The sequence below is a fragment of the Gracilinanus agilis genome, chromosome 6 (genome assembly GCF_016433145.1).
Source record: "Gracilinanus agilis isolate LMUSP501 chromosome 6, AgileGrace, whole genome shotgun sequence".
In the NCBI taxonomy this organism is placed as follows: Eukaryota; Metazoa; Chordata; class Mammalia; order Didelphimorphia; family Didelphidae; genus Gracilinanus; species Gracilinanus agilis.
Genome location: NC_058135.1, coordinates 118688523 through 118705977, shown reverse-complemented (window position 1 = coordinate 118705977; position 17455 = coordinate 118688523).

Below are 17455 nucleotides of genomic sequence, written 5' to 3'. Positions count from 1 at the left end.
CTAGCTTATAGGGAAAGGGACTAGAGCTATGAGTGCAATAGGTTGAGTAACTCCCAGGTGAGGAAACTCCCTCTACCAAAGGAGGTCATCACTTTTGCTGAAATGTATTATCTTAGAGAATTGCCCGGAGCACTGGAAGGTTAAATCACTTGCCCAGGGTCACTCAGCCAGTATATATCAGAATAGGACTTGAACTCATATCCTCCTGGCTTTGAGTCTGGGGCTCTCCATCCACTCAGCCACCGTACCTCAGAGGCTAGGAGGTGATTAATAAATGCTTGAACCTAAGAAATTTGGGATTTATTTCCTAGGTTCAGATTTCTTTTTGCAAATCTCAGATATTAATGAAGGTTGCTTATGATGACATGGACTAGGATCCAAATGGTTACAGAATTCCATTCTTCTTCGAAGATAGGAGAGAATGAAAGGGGAAATGGATGGTTACAAGAATGTCATTTTGGTTTCTAGGGAGTGTTTTCTTTGTTTATTTTGAAATATATGTGACTTTTATTGTTCAGAAGGCACTGGCTTTTATAATAGAATGTAGGCGCCATGAAGACAGGCACCATTTTGTTTTTGTTGTATCTCCGGGGTCTAGCATAATAACTGCTTTTTTACAGGCAATTAATAATAAGCAATAGATTGATTTGGAGAACGATTTCACTGTTTGAGCCCTAGATCCAAGTCCACAGGGTTAGTCCCTGCCACTTCCTTTTTAAAAAAAATAATTAATTAACTAGTTTATTAAATTAAAGTTCCCAGGTATCTCCCTCCCTTCCCTTCCTGCAGAAGAGGAGGCATCATTTAACCAAAAGATCTGTGTATATAGAAACAATGTCTTGCTTCTTGCCATTCATCAGTTCTTTCTCTGGAGGTGGACAGATCCAATTTATTCTTTAAACAATATCTCTGTTGCTGTGTATAATGTTCTCCCTTGGGTCTGCTCGTTTTACTCTTCCTAATTTCATGAGGGTCTTTCCGTGTTTTCCCAAATTAACTTGCTCATCATTTCTTATGATGTGGTAGCATTCCATCATGATCATGTGCCACAACTTGTTTAGCCATTTTCTCAAGCCCTCACTCTTCCATATTTCATCTGTTGCCATTCAGGGACCTGGTGTGTCTAAAGTATTGGGTTCTAGGAATGTTCCAGGGAGTTGACATATTAGATACAAATTGAAACATCTGGGAATACATCCCAGATACATTAAATCCACTCGAGAGAAACATGTTGGAAGGGTAAGGTGCTATAGGATTTTTCCAATACGCCCCCTGTGTCCTGACTTTTTGTGAACTGAGCCTCTGACTCTAGAATTGGAGAATCTGAGTTTCAATCCCATCACTGACATTTACTTGTGTGCTCTTGAAGGAGTCACTAAACCTCATAATGCCTCGGTTTCTTTCTCTGTAAAATGAGGGGATTGGACTAGAATGATCTCGAAGGTCCTTTTCAAATCTGTCTCTAAGGGGGCAGCTGGATAGCTCAGTGGATTGAGTCCCAGGCCTAGAGATGGGAGATCCTAGATTCAAATCTGGCCTCAGACACTTCCCAGCTGTGTGACCCTGGGCAAGTCACTTGACCCCCATTGACTATCCTTACCACTCTTCTGCCTTGGGGCCAATCCACAGTATTGACTCCAAGACAGAAGGTAAGGGTTAAAAAAAAAATAAAATAAATCTGGCTCTAGTTCCTGAGCCTATTACTTCTCCAGTTCTGGGTACATTCTGGGGTTTTATCTGGTTTTTGAGAGCTTGAGACACCAGCCTGATTTGGCCATAGCCATCTCGAGGAGTTCATGAAGTCCTTCTTCTTTTGAAAAAATGTATTAATAGTGAGACTGGTGAGTTGGCATCCCAGCCAGCGGTTTGTGGGTTGGGAGAGGGCAGAGATGAAGATGAGTTTTAAAGTGTTGCCTTTCCTAGGACGTGCTTGCTTCCACCGAACGTTCAGGCTCTCCCTCCTCTGTCCGCCCGCCTTTGTTCACGAGTCCTGTCTCTTGGCTGGCCAATATCACGCAAAGGTCTCTACTGTCCTGCTTTTTTGGATGAGTTAATCATAAATGAATGACCCCTGCCAGGCAAGTGGTATCAGTGTGACTCAGAGCACTGTGCAAATATTAATAAGTGATAGGAAGTGGGAGTATTGCTATGAATAAATCAGGAGGAACTTTCTCGGTCAATAGTTTAATTGCTCCATTCCCTTCTCCTGTCAAGGTTAGGGGGAAGGGCTTTGCTTCCTTCTCCTTTTAGGTGTGACCTTACCATCTTTCCTTCCATCGCTGGCACAAATAGGAGAAACCAGCCGACTTCATTTCTAACCATCTTACGTAATAACCTCGTCCCATCGTGGGGACTAGACCAGTGGGTTTTTCCAGTAAGGCTTGTTGGTTAACCTTGACCTGATTTCTAAGGATTCGTGTTTACCACATGGTCAGCCAGGGCTCCCGAGAGTCCCCATTTTCCCCCTCTAAAAGCAGGGAAGGCAAGGAAGTTAGATGGACAGGGTAAGCACTGCTCTTCTGGGAAGCTTTGCTGCAATTATTGCTCTCAACAACAGTTCTCAACGTGTGGTCTGACCGCTGGGCTTCCCAATACCTTTCCTTCTTGGTCAACATTTTCTTTCTTTAAGCAGTTATATGTAAAGACAACTTTTAACATTAGTTTTCTAAAACGTGGAGTTCCAAATTCTCTGCCTCTCTACCACCCTGCCCCTCCCTGCAGTGGTCAGCAATGCAATATAGGCTAATTCATGTGCTATCATGCAAAATGTGTTTTCCTTTCAAGGGGTCCATGAGATCCAAACTATTTTTATGATTATACTTTCTAGCATAGGAAATATCAATAGATATGCATAAAGAAAAGCTCCTTGTGGAGAGGGATCCTCAATCATTTTTGCCCAGAATCAAAGAGTCTGAGGTGAGATTTGAACCCAGGACGTCTTCACTCCAACTCCAGAACTCAGAGGCAACATGATACAGTGAAAAAAATAGTGGCTTTGGAGTCAGAAGACCAGAGTGTGATTTCCAGACCTGCTATTTACTACGAGCATAGTCTTGGATGAGAGACTTAAGCCTCTTAAGTCTTAGTTACCTCATCTGGAAAATGGGCAAGTTAGATCAGTGGTTCCCAAACTTTTTTGGCCTACCGCCCCCTTTCCAGAAAAAATACTACTTGGCCCCCTGGAAATTAATTTTTTTTAATTTTAATAGCAATTAATAGGAAAGATAAATGCACTTGTGGCCATCACCGCTTCCCTGGATCGCTGCAGCACCCACCAGAGGGCGGTGGCACCCACTTTGGGAATCACAGAGATTAAAAGATCTCTGAAGCTTCTTCTAGCTCTAAAGCTATCATTCCGCAGTGTAAAATTTACCATATGAACTGAGATGAGCACGGAAGTCTCAAATGAACTAATATCATCATGCCACTGTGTGGTCATGGGCCAAACACTTAGAAAGAAACCCTAGAGCCCAGCTAGACGAGCCACGGGCCCACAGCCAGCGAAGGAAACCACAGGGGCTTCATTGGCCGGATGAGTTCATTACAAAAAAAGGCTCAACTAGTGAATTCTTTGCACTTTGAGGCATTTGAGGTTTCATAAAATGTCTGCAGGGGTAAATTTTTTTTGGAGTCAGTCATCTAAAAACCTACACTCTGTTCCTTTTGCAAACCCAGGACCAAACCCTTTTGCTTGCCTCTTGCTTTCCAAGCCTGTTTTTTGTAAGATTTGCTGGAAAGAAAGGAGAGAGGGTTCTCTACTACTTACTAGGTTTGATTTTTCTAAATTTGGGGAGCATCTGTCAGGGTGAGGGAGAGCATATAATTAAATAAATGCTTTTGCCATTATAATGAATAATAAATTAATAATCGCATTCTAATATATTTGACTTCCCTTAATCCTATGTGTTTTGTTTTATTTACTGAAATACATTATTTTGGTTTCATCAGGCCATTCTCTTGACATAAAAAAGAGTACAAGTCTCTGTCATAGATCGTCATAAAATGACTGGAAGCTTCTTGGGAATTTACCCACTCTACACTTATCTACCCCATCCTACACTATATTTTAATTCTTGCAACATCCAAGTTTAATAATAATAGGTGACATGTATATAGTGCTCTTTAAGTTTTCCAAAGCATGTTACAAATATCTCATTTTATCCTCACAACCACCCTGGGGAATAGGTGCTATTCTTATCCCCATTTTATAGATTAAGAAACTGAGGCAAAATCATATATAGGTATATGGAAAAGAATATTGTAAATCGCTATCAATTAGAGAAATGCAAACCAAAAGAATTCTGAGATATCATCTCACCCCTATTATGATAAAAGGAAAAACTAACAAATGTTGGAGGGGATGTGGGAAAATGGGGACACCAACTCACTGATGGTGGAACTGTGAATTGATTCAACCATTTTGCAATTCTTATTCTGTTGAATAATAGTGTAGAATTATGCCCAGAAAATTATAAAGTCGTGCATATACTCTTAGAGCAGCAGTACCATTACTGGGTCTGTTTCCCAAGGAGAGCAAGGAAAAGGGGAAAGAGCCTTTATGTTCCAAGATATTTGTAGCAGCTCTCTTTATGGGGACAAAGAACCAGAAATCGAGGAGATGTCCATCAATTAGGGAATGGCTAAATCAATTGTGATATATGATTGTAATGGAATACTACTGCACTGTAAGAAATTATGAGCAGTTAAAAATTTTTTTTTAAACTTGGAAAGATCTATTTGAAATAATGAACAGCGAAATGAGTAAAACCAAGAGAATATTCTATAGAGCTATACAATTAATATTTGAAGAATAACATGTGAATCTCTACCTCCAGAGAATCAAGTAAAAAATAAAAGCATAAAAGACACGGTCTCTATATACATATATCTTTTTGTTGGATGATGCCTTCTATGGTGGGGGGTTGGGGGGAAAGGAAGGGGCTGAGAAACAGGGAATAGATTCTACTAAATAAATACATTTTAAAAATTAAAATAAAAGAAATCAAGGCAGACGGTCATGAAACGACTTGCCCAGGGTCTTACTGCTAGTAAGTGTCTGAGGTCAGATTTGAAATGAAGTTCTCCTAACTCTAGATTTAATGTTCTAACCATTATTTCACCTGGCTTGCCTGACCAGAGTATACCAGCCCTGAATTATAGTGCAAAGTTGACTTAAATATAAACACAGTTGAATTAGAAAAACAAATGCTTAAAGGAAGAGATCCCTTGGGAGTTCCTAAAGAGTGGGGTTTGCTTTTAAATAGCCTTTTGCTTTTTCTTAGACTTTCCTTTTGCAGAGTTCATTGTAATTCCCCACCGATATCATTTCCTTTTACAATCTGCCTCTGGGGTCAGGACAGGGCAGGTTTTATATTTTACTAAGAAAGAAAATAAACTTCGGGGAGCTCAATCATGGTCACACAATAAGTTTTATAGGCAATGGAATCTCTTCCCTAGCCCTGGTCCCACTACACAACATTTCCCTAGCATGTAATATAAAGCACGTTGTATTATATGGGGCTCATGATGTATCTGGGGAGTCCTTGTGATTGAGGGGGTCTAGGGATGGCTGAAAGTCACCAGCCTCAAGCACAGCACATAGGGAACAAAACTTGCTCTGGTAGATAAACAGGTTTTTTTGCCCATCGCCCCTCGAGTGAATAATCTCAGAAGAGGGGGCAGTCCTCTTCCAACATGCTCTTCTTCCACTTTGCCCAGGATGGGCAGGTTTTTTGGTCTTGGTGTTGGGCAGCAAACAAAACGTGTTCTGATGTGGGCCAGATTTCTGTGACCTCCGAAGAAGATGCTTCTAATTCCTTTCATGGATGCCCTGGAAACCTGCATTGATATGTCAGCATAGTCTATGATTTTGTTTATTAAATACTTCACTTTTCTGAGCATTTTGCACACGAGCACGTTCCTGATGAGTAAAAATGGAGATGATAATATCACCTGCCTCATAGAGTTGTGGTTCAGATGAAATGATAGCGTGTTTATAATATGACCTAAAAGCACGGAGGAAGTAGGAACTTTCATTTAACCCTTTGTGCTTCAGACAACTCTATAGTATAGTAAGACCTCGTTTTACACGGCCAGTATGTCCCAACACCCTTCACGGAAGTGGAAAATGGCACACGATAGTGAACCCTATTATTTAATAAGTATTTCTTAGACGAACATCACTAGACACTTTATGGATTTTCTTAGACCTATCAGAGCTCCCAGCATCACAGGGCCATTATTCATAACTAAATAGCATCATCGCAACAAAGAACATATTGCTCTGATACAGACATGCCTTGTAGGAGGGAGAACTCTGGATAAAGGCTGATGCAGGAGCGAATTGGCACAAACCAATGTAATGATTCATATTAAAGCTTCCCAGAGCAAGACTGATTGTGGTTGGGTGAACCGCTGAAGAGACTCTATGCTGCTTGGAAAAATGATGTGGATCTAGTGCATAATGAAAGTTTTTTATTTTGTGTATTTTTCTGCCTTTATATATATATTTTCAATCGCCAGTCACATACACCTGAATTCACCTGGGCTGAGTTTGGGTAAAATGAGGTTCTATCATACTTAGTATCTACCAAGTCAGAGGCAGGTTGCAGTCTGTTTTGTTGGAGGAAAGTCCCATGATGGGAATTCCCTACTGTAACAAAAATCACAGATCCTCTATGGGTGAAAGGCATAGATATAAATAGGTAGGATCCAAGGTAGGATATGATAGGCATAAAAGATAAAGAAATATGAGGTCATAGAAATTACTTTTTTTTTAACCTTTATCTTCTGTCTTAGAAATCAACACTAAGAATCAGTTCCAAGCACTGGTATTAGTGGCTTGCCTGGGATCACACAGTTAAGAGGTATCTGAGGCCAGATTTGAAGCCAAGATCTCCCATCTCCAGGCTTGGCTCTCTATCCACCAAACTACCTACCTGCCCCAATAGAGATTACTTTCAGCTGGAGGACCCAAGGAAAGCTTCATGGAGGAAATAGCATCTATACTTAGCTTGAAGGAAGAGAGGGGCTCTACCAGATAGAGATGGTTAGTTCCGAGGGCAGGGGCAAGAGGAACAGTGTGAGCCAAAGAAAGAGCAGAGAGGCAGGAAATGTAAGACAAAAATAGGGGAGAGAAAGGAATCCAATTTGGCCGTGAGGCAGAATACATGAATGGTGAAGGGTGGTATGAAATAAGACTAGACAGGAATTTTGGATGCAGATTTGATGGGGGGTGTTAAATACCAGGTCAAGAATTTAAAATCTAATTGTTGGGGAGGTGGGGCAGCTGGGTAGCTCAGTGGATTGAGAGCCAGGCCTAGAGACAGGAGGTCCTAGGTTCAAATCAGGCCTCAGACACTTCCTAGCTGTGTGACCCTGGGCAAGTCACTTGACCCCCATTGCCTAGCCCTTACTACTCTTCCACCAAGGAGCCAATACACAGAAGTTAAGGGTTAAAAAAAAAAAAAAAAGAAAAGAAAATCTAATTGTTGGGTAATGGGGATCCACTGAAGGTTTGTGGGAAAGGGGTGAGACGATCAGAACAATGCTTTAGGAAAATTCGATTGTCAGTGGTATAGAGGATGAACTGGATTCAGGAAGACTTGTCTGGAAACCATTGTAGTAGACTGCCTAAGAAGGTCAGAATCTGAACTGTAGTGACCACAGTGGGAATAGAGAGAAGGGGCTGGACACAAGATATTAAGCATAACTCCTGTTCCAAAGCTCATTGCTATAAGACTCTTTCTTTATTGGTGGAGCTGAATGCCCTGCCTTGGATGAGCATCAGGGTAGAGATAGTGAGAGAGAAAGAGAGCTTCAGTTTTCATCCAATTTTCTTCACTAGTCTTTCAAGCTTTGAAGTGCTTCAAGAGTTTTGGCTTCTAGCTTTGAGATCAAAGACAGAAGATTCTGATACCATGTTAGATTGCTAAAGGAAAAGACTCTGGGAATCTAGGAGGAGAGCTGGTAGTCTCACCACCTACGGCCCCACAAAATAAAAGAAACTGACAAACTGAAGCATATCATAAGATCGAAAGCTATGCAAACTCAGCATTTACAGATGTTGAGAATGAGATTCAGAGAGAGGAGAGGGGAGGTGACTTATTCGAGGTTAGTAAGGAGCAAAGTGAGACTTGGAAATCAGTCCTTCTGACTTAAAGTCAGGGAACTCAATAGTCCTTCCTCCCACCCAGAGTAGGGTGACTAGGATGGTGAAAAGACTGGAAACTCCAGCACATGGAGAACGGTCAGAAAAACTGGTTAAGTTTAACCCAGACAACAGAAATGAGGAATAAATGGTCACCATCTGAAAATATGATAAGAGCTGTTCATGTTTTAAGTACCACTAAAGTTAAAAATAAACATCCCTGGGGGCAGCTGGGTAGCTCAGTGGATTGAGAGCCAGGCTTAGAGAGGTCCTAGGGAGGTCCTAGGTTCAAATCTGAACTCAGACTCTATCTAGCTGTGTGACCCTGGGCAAGTCACTTAACCCTCATTGCCTAGCCCTTACCACTCTTCTGCCACTCCAAGACGGAAGGTAAGGGTTTATATATATATACATATCACTTTTATGAAAGATTGCCAGTTATTGAATAAGAATGTGAAAGGTACCCTAACAACCCTGGGGAAACTTTGTTTTTGAGTGAAGATAGATCTGGGATGGTAGTTTTCTTTTTGGCATCGTTTCAACTTTGTTCCAGTTTTCAAAGTACTTTGGATATATCATCTCACTCAATCTCCACAACAATCCTGTGAGGTATGGACTATAATTTGTCCCTTTTTACAGATGAAAAAAAACCAAGGCTTATAGAAGTTAAATGACATCCATGGTTAGCTAGTTAGTGTCAGAAACATGATTCTGTCCCAAGTTTTCCTATATGTAAGTCAGGATTCTTCCCATTACATATGAAAGAGAGATGAGATTTACTCTTCCTAAGATCAGAAGAAATCAGGACCGATGGATGGAAGGTACAAAGAGAAAGATTTTTAGCTCAATGTAAGAGAGAATTCAAACACTAGAACACTGAGAAATATTAGAACATGATGTAGTGAGCTCCCTTTTCCTAAAAGCATCCAAGCATGGGCTGCATGATCGTCCACCTGGAATATTGTCTACAAAAGGATTTCTGCAAGGGCTAGGAGTTTAGATGAGATGATTTCTAATGTGTCTCCCTAAGATTTGTGATTTTATACCCGGAAAGGGAAAATCCTTGGGAGGAGCTAGTTAGCTTCTTGTTCAGACCCACCCAGCCTTTTCCAAATTAAGCTCAGCCCTCTTTAAACACAAGGGTTTCTTCTCTTACTGTGCGGGAGAGTCCTTGCTTTTGGGGGAGGGTACTATTACTTAGTACCTTCAGGGTGCTTTAAGCCAAGACTTTATGTATCCATAGAAATCAGGCTCCAAGGAGTTCAAAGTCTTTAGCATAATTGCTTCTAAAAATAACTTTTTTTTTTTTTTGAAAGTTAAGAGAGTAGTTTAATTGAATACTCTCAAAGAGGCCCTAAGGAAAAATGCAGCCCCAAGCTCGTCAAACATTGTAATCTTTAAGAGTGTTTGTCTCGGTGAAGGTACTTTCTCCCTTGGTCCTTTTATCTCCAGTTCTGTAGGTAATGCATCTTTAGGAGCTTATGCAAAGCAGCCCAGACTTTGCTGACCAGGAAAGGGTGGGATCTTTATTCCTTGGATTAAACCTCCTTGGCTTGGTTCTTTGGCTTCGGATCTCTTTTCTTTTGGTCTCTGGAGACTTCTAGCCCTAGTCCGGAAAACAGAGAGTTCTCTCCTGCCTCTGGGGAGATCTAAGCAATCTCCCGTTTTCTCTAAAAAGGAACTGTGCAAGAGGACCAATTATGTATTTGATGTCAGTATTAGGACCTTAAAAGTCTGTTAGCACACAGAGCCAGGTGGGTCTCCCTTTTTTCACTCTGGCTTTCAGTTGCTTGATTTTTGTGTGATTTCTGTCTTTCTGTTGACAAAGGAACATCTACCAGCACGAGTGAAAGACTTGAAAGTAAGAATCCCGGAGTGAAACCATTTCTATGAACGAGAATGGCTTTGAATGGAAGACTCAGTAAGCCCAGGGCTCCAAGTAAACATTTATCCCTTGAAGGAGGAGGACATGGAGGGCGAAGAGGGGAAGCATTAGATCACTATCCCACAAAGAGGAAACATCATGAATTTTGTCTCCCCAACTTCCATTGGTTTTCTTTCAGGCCTTGGAGCCAACTCCAATAAAGCATTTCTGGAAAGATGATTGTTAACTTTTCGATGTGAGCACTTACACTTTGGAAATTAGCAAGCACAACAAATGAGGGTTTGATTTATTGTTCTGCTGGTTTTCTAGACTTAAGGAAACAATAGAGAAAATTATTTAGATTAAACTCTGAAGTATGTCACAAATATATATATATATCCTGGGGAAAAATTATTAGACATATCCCAATACATCCTTGTTTCATTATTACAGTGAATCAATTGTATTTCTACAATGTTCCGGGCACTACTTCGCCATCATCTTCTGTGGCAGACAGAGCATCAAAAGGTTAGTAGCATTATGAGAAACCCAGCTCAGTCTCAAATGGTCAGCCTTACATCCATTAGAAATTGTGCTACAGAATTACACATTCAGGACCATGGAAATTCAGTAACAATGCCACCGACTCTCCTGATAGTGATTCTGCCAGAATTTCAACTTAGGTCCTCAGTCCTAAATCCAGCATTCTGTCCATTGAGCCATGCTCCAGTGCTGACCATTTGATTGATGGCAACCTGGAATTAATTATCTTTGGTCCAGACTGTGATTTTTCATCAATATAAGAGAAACCCCTGAGGGAAAACTCCCTCCACAAAAGCCAATCAATAATGCATATGTAATTTATGACCTTACAGAATAGCCTGGGGCACATTTGCTAACCAGGAAAGAGTTAAGTGCTTATTCTTTGGGCTAACACAATTTTCTCAGTTCTTCAGCATCTGGTCACTTTTGGTTCATGGGGACCAAAAGTCACACAGTCAGGATGTGACAAAGGGGGGACTCAACTTGGCTCCAAATCCCATCTCTGTCATTTACTAACTGTGTGATAATGAATAATCACTCTATTTCCTTGAACCCCAGTTTTCCCAGCTCTAAAGTGGGAATAACAATAATAAGCATTATTTTTCTTGAGGCTCAAATGAGATCATCTGTGGGAAATGCTTTATAAATTTGAAAGGACAGGACAGCGGAAAGCTAGCTAGGTCAGTGGATTGAGAGCAAGTTCTAGAGATGGGAGAACCTGGGTTCAAATCTGATAGCAGGCATTTCCTAGCTGTGTGATCTTGGGCAAGTCACTTGATCTCCATTGCCTATCCCTCACTGTTCTGCCTTGGAACTAACAGACAGTTTCAATTCTAAAAGGAAGGTAAGGGTTGTTTTTTTTTGTTTGTTTGTTTTTTTTAAGTATGATATAAATCAGCTATTTTTATTGTACCAGCATTACAAATAAGAAGTGAGCACCTGCCCTGGTGAAGTGGGATCCTGAACCCATGAAAGGTCTCTGATGTATTAACAAATGTGTATTTATGTATACACGTTTATGTACATCTGTGCATCTAATGTTTTTCTCAGTAACACTCAGCCTGTTTGCTGTCGCTCTGCACTAGGTTTTTCTTGGGACTCTGGGGAATCTGACAGAATCACAGGACAGAATTGAAAATAACTTTTATTTATTTTCTTAAAAAAAAAAAACACTTTACATCCTTGATCCCTCTCTATATTCTGGAATGACTTGCTTTTTGCATTAGTTCTTAAGCTGTGGCTTCGAGCAAGTTCCTTCTCCCATGTGAGCCTCAGTCTTCTTCTCTATGAAATGAGGGAGTGGGAGCATAGAGATGATCTTTTTGAACTTTCAGTTCGATCTGGCTCTGACATCCTCTGTCTTGAAATAAGATTCTATTTGGGTCATTACTTGTGGCTTCTCCTTTGGGTAACTTGAGGGACAGTGCCATCTGCTGGGGGATTCAAACTTCACTATTTAAATCAGCATTGATTATAATTAACTGAGAGAGAGTGCTGGGGGGGGGAGAGAGAGAGAGAGAGAGAGACAGACAGACAGACAGACAGACAGACAGACAGACAGACAGACAGACAGACAGACAGACAGACACAGAGACACAGAGCCAGACACTGAGACACAGAGAGAGACAGAGACAGAGACAGAGAGAAAGACAGAGACAGAGACACAGAGACACAGACACAGACAGAGACAGAGAGAGATAGAGAGAGAGACACAGAGAGAGAGACACAGAGAGAGACAGAGAGACACACAGAGAGAGGGACAGAGAGAGAGACACAGAGACACACACACACACACACACACACACAGAGAGAGAGAGAGAGAGAGAGAGAGAGAGAATTCCCCTCCCTTGAATTTTTGGCCAACTTTTCTCTCATGTCCTATGAATGACTTACAGGAGGACAGGGACTAGAGTCTCATAGGACAAGAAGATGTGGCTGGTGTGCTGCAATCTGTACTCTTGAATAGAATTTCTACCTCAGTGAGATCTTCAAAAGTATTCTTGAATATGTGGACTCATTTTATGTTCTAGATGTATCCTAATTTTTTCTACGTTTAATCCATCTTCCAAGGAAAATGGTTTAATTCCTTTTTCCTTTTAAGAAAGAAATGTAGGCAAACCAAATTCCAATATAGTATGAGTTGTTTATGAAATGCAGCGATGGCTAGATGTGTGAAATCATCACAGAGGAAAAGGTCTTAATTTTTAAAATTCAAATCCTTGCGATGTTATTCTACATTTTTGCCCATGTCTAAGTATCCTTTAGTGCTTCCCCCTTCGTTTTACTGGTCTGTGAATTCATTGGTGTGTGTCAGGAGGACACTCAATATAGAAACTCCCTCTACCAATATAGATTTGAGCTTTCTCTGTGGCTACTAATTTGATAGAAGTGCCTTGAGCAGAGAGCTAAAACGTCTTGCCCAGCATCGCAGTCAGTGTGTCCTAGCAGGGAATTGAAACCAAGTACCCCTAGCTTCACACAAAGTGAAGCTATCTACTATTTCACATCTGCCTCTTATTTGGCATATAGTAGGTAGTTAACACACGATTGGCAAATTGAATTAAGTTGATCAAGGAGGTCTTAGTGTGCTCCCACACATCCTGGGGATATCTAATGATTTTTGCTGTTGTGGCCAGAGCTAACAAAAGGGAATCCCTTAGCATCTTGCCTGAGGGATCAGCTAAATAATGAATGATCCAGCCACGTGCTGAATATCCCCTTGTTTCCTTGCATTAAGTACCCATGATGGTCAAGGAGAGAGGTGATGGGGTGTAGTGGATAGAGAGCTGACCTCCGAAGGAAGAAGCCTTGAGTTCAAGTTATATCTCTGACATAGACTGACTGTGCGACCCCTGAACAAGTCTCTTAACTTCTCAGTGCTCTGGGCAGCTTTCCAAGTCTGGAAATTCAGAGAAGGTGCCAGTTTCATTGATAGAGATATCGTCCTCATCTGAAGGCTCCTGATGCCCATGAAATCCATTTCAGTTGCTAGGTCTGTATGCCATTTAGTAGGGCTTTGATCCATTCTTTCATCCTAACAGTGGCTCTTGGCTCACCTTCTGCAGAGAGTACTTTGGCAAGCCTTCATTCAGAACTTCATGTATTTTGTCCTTGGGCCATCCTTCCCCACAGTATTGCAGTTCACCCCCTGCTCCCTGAATGCATCTCTTTGTCTACATGCTGTTGGTATTCCCCACCCCCACCCCAGTAATAATGTAGAAACAATTTCTAACATTTGTTTTCTGACATTTTGCAATGAAAATTTTCTCCCTCCTTCCCTCCCTCTCATCACTCCTCCAACTGAAGTAGAGTGAAATAAGCAGAACCAGGAACACACAGTACACAGTAATTACAATATTGTAAGATGATCAACTAACTGTGAATGACTTAACTATTATCTAACAGGTAAGGATCCAAGACAACTGCAAAGGACTCAGGGTGGAAAAGGCTCTCCACTGCCATAGAAGGAACCGATGGAGTCTGAATGCAGATTTTAACATGCCATTCTTCACTTGATTTTCCCCACGAGTTTTTTCTTGTATGTGCAATATGTGTCTTCTTTCACAACATAGCAAATATGGAAATGTATATTGCATGATAGTACATGTACAGCTTTATGGGTATGTTTTTTGATAGAGGTGTAGACTGCTTCCCTCCTCCCCAGATAGTAAACACAGTCAAAGGCTGAATGAACATACGACAACCTGAAAGCAAACTGGGCCAGGGACACTCCCAATCGGCGCTCAGGCATGTTTTTGTTGCTTTATGCTCGTTTGGAAAAAAGGCTAGAGGGAGTGTTCATTGACCATTTAGTTCCCTTAAAGCAATTTTATTGTGACCACTTGAAAGACTTTTTAAACTAATTAACTGATTTTTGCTTTTCACTTGGGATCAGGAAAAAATATCAAAACTCCCAGTTGCTTACCTATAAGAATGGGGAATAGAGGTCTGGCTTCACTCTCTTAGCTCTTCCTCAGCATCCAAAGAACAGAGGACAATCCAATTTCAAATGAAGTTACCTTGAAAGAGCCATGATTCAACCGCCCCCAAGAAGATAAAGGGGAAAGAAGCCTGTAAGAAGACAGATGGCCAGAGGCCTGGCCAAAGGCCTCTGAACAAAGGGTTGGGATGTGGTCTTACCAAGTGGCAGTGGAGGTTGGTGGAGGATGGCAAATTGATGTGATGCTATAGGGAAAAAGTGCATCCCTCCTTCAAGCAGATGGACTCATTTGCTGTCATATTATCACAGCTCTTGTCAGTAAATGAAAATAGAAATTCCCTGAAGACCTGGTACTCTCCAACAGAAATTCCCCTGACTCTTGTCTCCCAGCCTTTCTCTTAGCACTGAAAGGACAAAAGGAAAGTGATCAATGTGACCTCTGGGCGATAGAAACACAGAATCCAATATTGGTTTGGCTTCGAACTCCACCAAATTACACATGTATCTCAATTAAGAGAACTGATGAGTTCCTAAAGAATTGAGGTGTTGTTTTTTTTTGTTTGTTTTTTTTGTTTTTTTGGTTTTTGTTTTGTTTTGTTTTGTGAAGAGAAAGCCAATCCTGTTTTATATTCATGTAGGGAGCTTCTTTTTTAAAAGTCTATTGTGATTGAGAGTGGGTGGGAAAGGGTGGTATCTAAGTAGTGATGATGGATTTTGCCTAACTACCTTAGGGATAGGTTTTCATTTCCTTAAAACAAACAAAAATCCCTTCATTTCTTTTTAATCAACTGGCATTTATTTTCTGCCCCCCTCTTACCTCCCTACTACTGGGAAAAGAAAAAAGAAAAAGAAAATCCTTGTTACAGATAGATATAGAGATGGAGATGGAGATGGAGATGGAGATGGAGATGGAGATATAGATATAGATATAGATATAGATAGATATAGTTAAGCAAAACAAATTCCTTTATTGGCCATGCTCAGAACTATGTGTCATTGTGTGCTCTGAACTCATCAGCTCTCTGGCAGGAGGTGGGCTTCATGATGAATCCTCTGGAATTGTGATTAATCATTGAATTCCTAAGTCTTTCAGAGATGTTTGTCTTTACAATATCGTTGTTATTATACACATTGTTGTACTTCTGTTCCCTTCACTCTGCATCAGTTCAAAAAAAACTTCCCAAGTTTCTCTGAAATGATCCCTTTCGTTATTTCTTACAGCATAGTAGTATTCTACTACATTCATAGACCATAATTTACTCAACCAATTGTTGATTCATTTCCCATGGACCGGGAGGTAGAGTGGTGCAGTAGAAAGAATCTTTGGGATTTGGAATCAGAGGACCTGAAGTCCCAAATGCCTTTTTACTATAGTATATCTTTGGGCAAATCCCTTGCCTTCTAAGTGCTCCAACTTCCTCATTTGTAAAACAATGGGGTTGCAACAAATGATCTCTACAATCCCAACTCTAAATTTTATGAATTTCTGCTCCCAGTGGCAGAGTAGACAAGACTTGGGGAGAGGGTGGGGATGGTGCGGCAGGACTCTAAGGCTCAGAAGATAACTTCAGTCTGAATCATGGAAGAAAGAGCATTCAGACTGTGGCCTAAAGGATAGAGTCATACAGAAAGATAAGAAGAAGGAAAGGAAGCTGCCAGGGAATTGGCACTGAGACCAAACTCTTGAAACACCTTTAGAATATAGAAACTTTTGGTTGAAAAGCACCCTCAGAGATCATATTTCGTATAAGCTTTATGACCTTGAACAAATCAGTTAACCTCTCTAAGCCTTCACTTCATTCTCTGCAAAATAAGAGAGTCAGACCAGATGACTTTTAAGGTTCTTTCCAACTCAAAATGGATGACCCTCTGAACTAATTCTTTAGTTCAGGAGATGTTGCACAAGAGACCACAGTTTCACGTCTCTGTCCCTAAAACAGGACTGACTCTCGTCTCAGAGCAGCAGGTTCCTGGTACCAGATTGCCCTGGACAGCCCTGGACTGCAGGGTTAGCTCTGGATGAGAGCCCAGGTTCCAGGAACAGCCAAGAACCACTGACCAAAAACATCACGGGATGGAGAGACTCTGGAAAGCAACACTGACAACTGGCATTTGTTGAGAATGAAAAAGGAACTTGGTGATCTCCTTCTCATCAACATCCCGGTTATCACCACCAGCGCTCCAGCCACCACAAGGGATGACTTCTTATAAAGAATCTCTTATGCTTGCTTACACTCATCTGTGAGCTCTTATCTTGATGATGAAGACAGCTGCTGGATGCTGGCCCTGGTTGAGAGGCACGAGGCTTATCTAAAATGACAGCAGGCTTCCTACATCTCACAGGGCTAATTTCATTTTGTTTTCTCCTTTCTGCTTAGCTCTGAGCCATAGAAAGTTTCATTTTTCTTTGCTCTTGGTATGGTACCAAAAGCTGTTCATTATTCTCCTTCTGTTCTCCCTTCCTCTTTTTCCCTTTTTCTCCCTATCTGTCACTATTGTTACTCTTATCTTTTCTCTCTCTGTGTCACTGTATGTGCCTATTTCTGTCCATTGCCATCACTGTGTCTGTCTATCTCTTTCTTCCTGCTTCTCTCTCTTTATAATTCTTTCTTTTTCTCTCTTCTCTTTCTCAACTAAGAGGAGACAAAAAAGAAAACAAGGAGGAATCAATTGGTTCCTATTGAACAGGAAAGAAAGAAAAAAGAAGGAAGGAAGGAGGGTGGGAGGCAAGGAAAAAAGGAAAGAGCAAACAGTGAATGAATGAACAAACAAAGGAGTGGTCTGGATTTCTCCCAAGTCAAAACATATTCCATTTTTTTTAAATCCTTACCTTCTATTTTAGAATCAATACTGTGTGTTGGTTCTAAGGCAGAAAAATGGAGTGAGTATCTGAAGCCAAATTTGAACCCAGAACCTCTCATCTCTGAGCAAAACATATTCCATTTCAAGATAGTTCCGT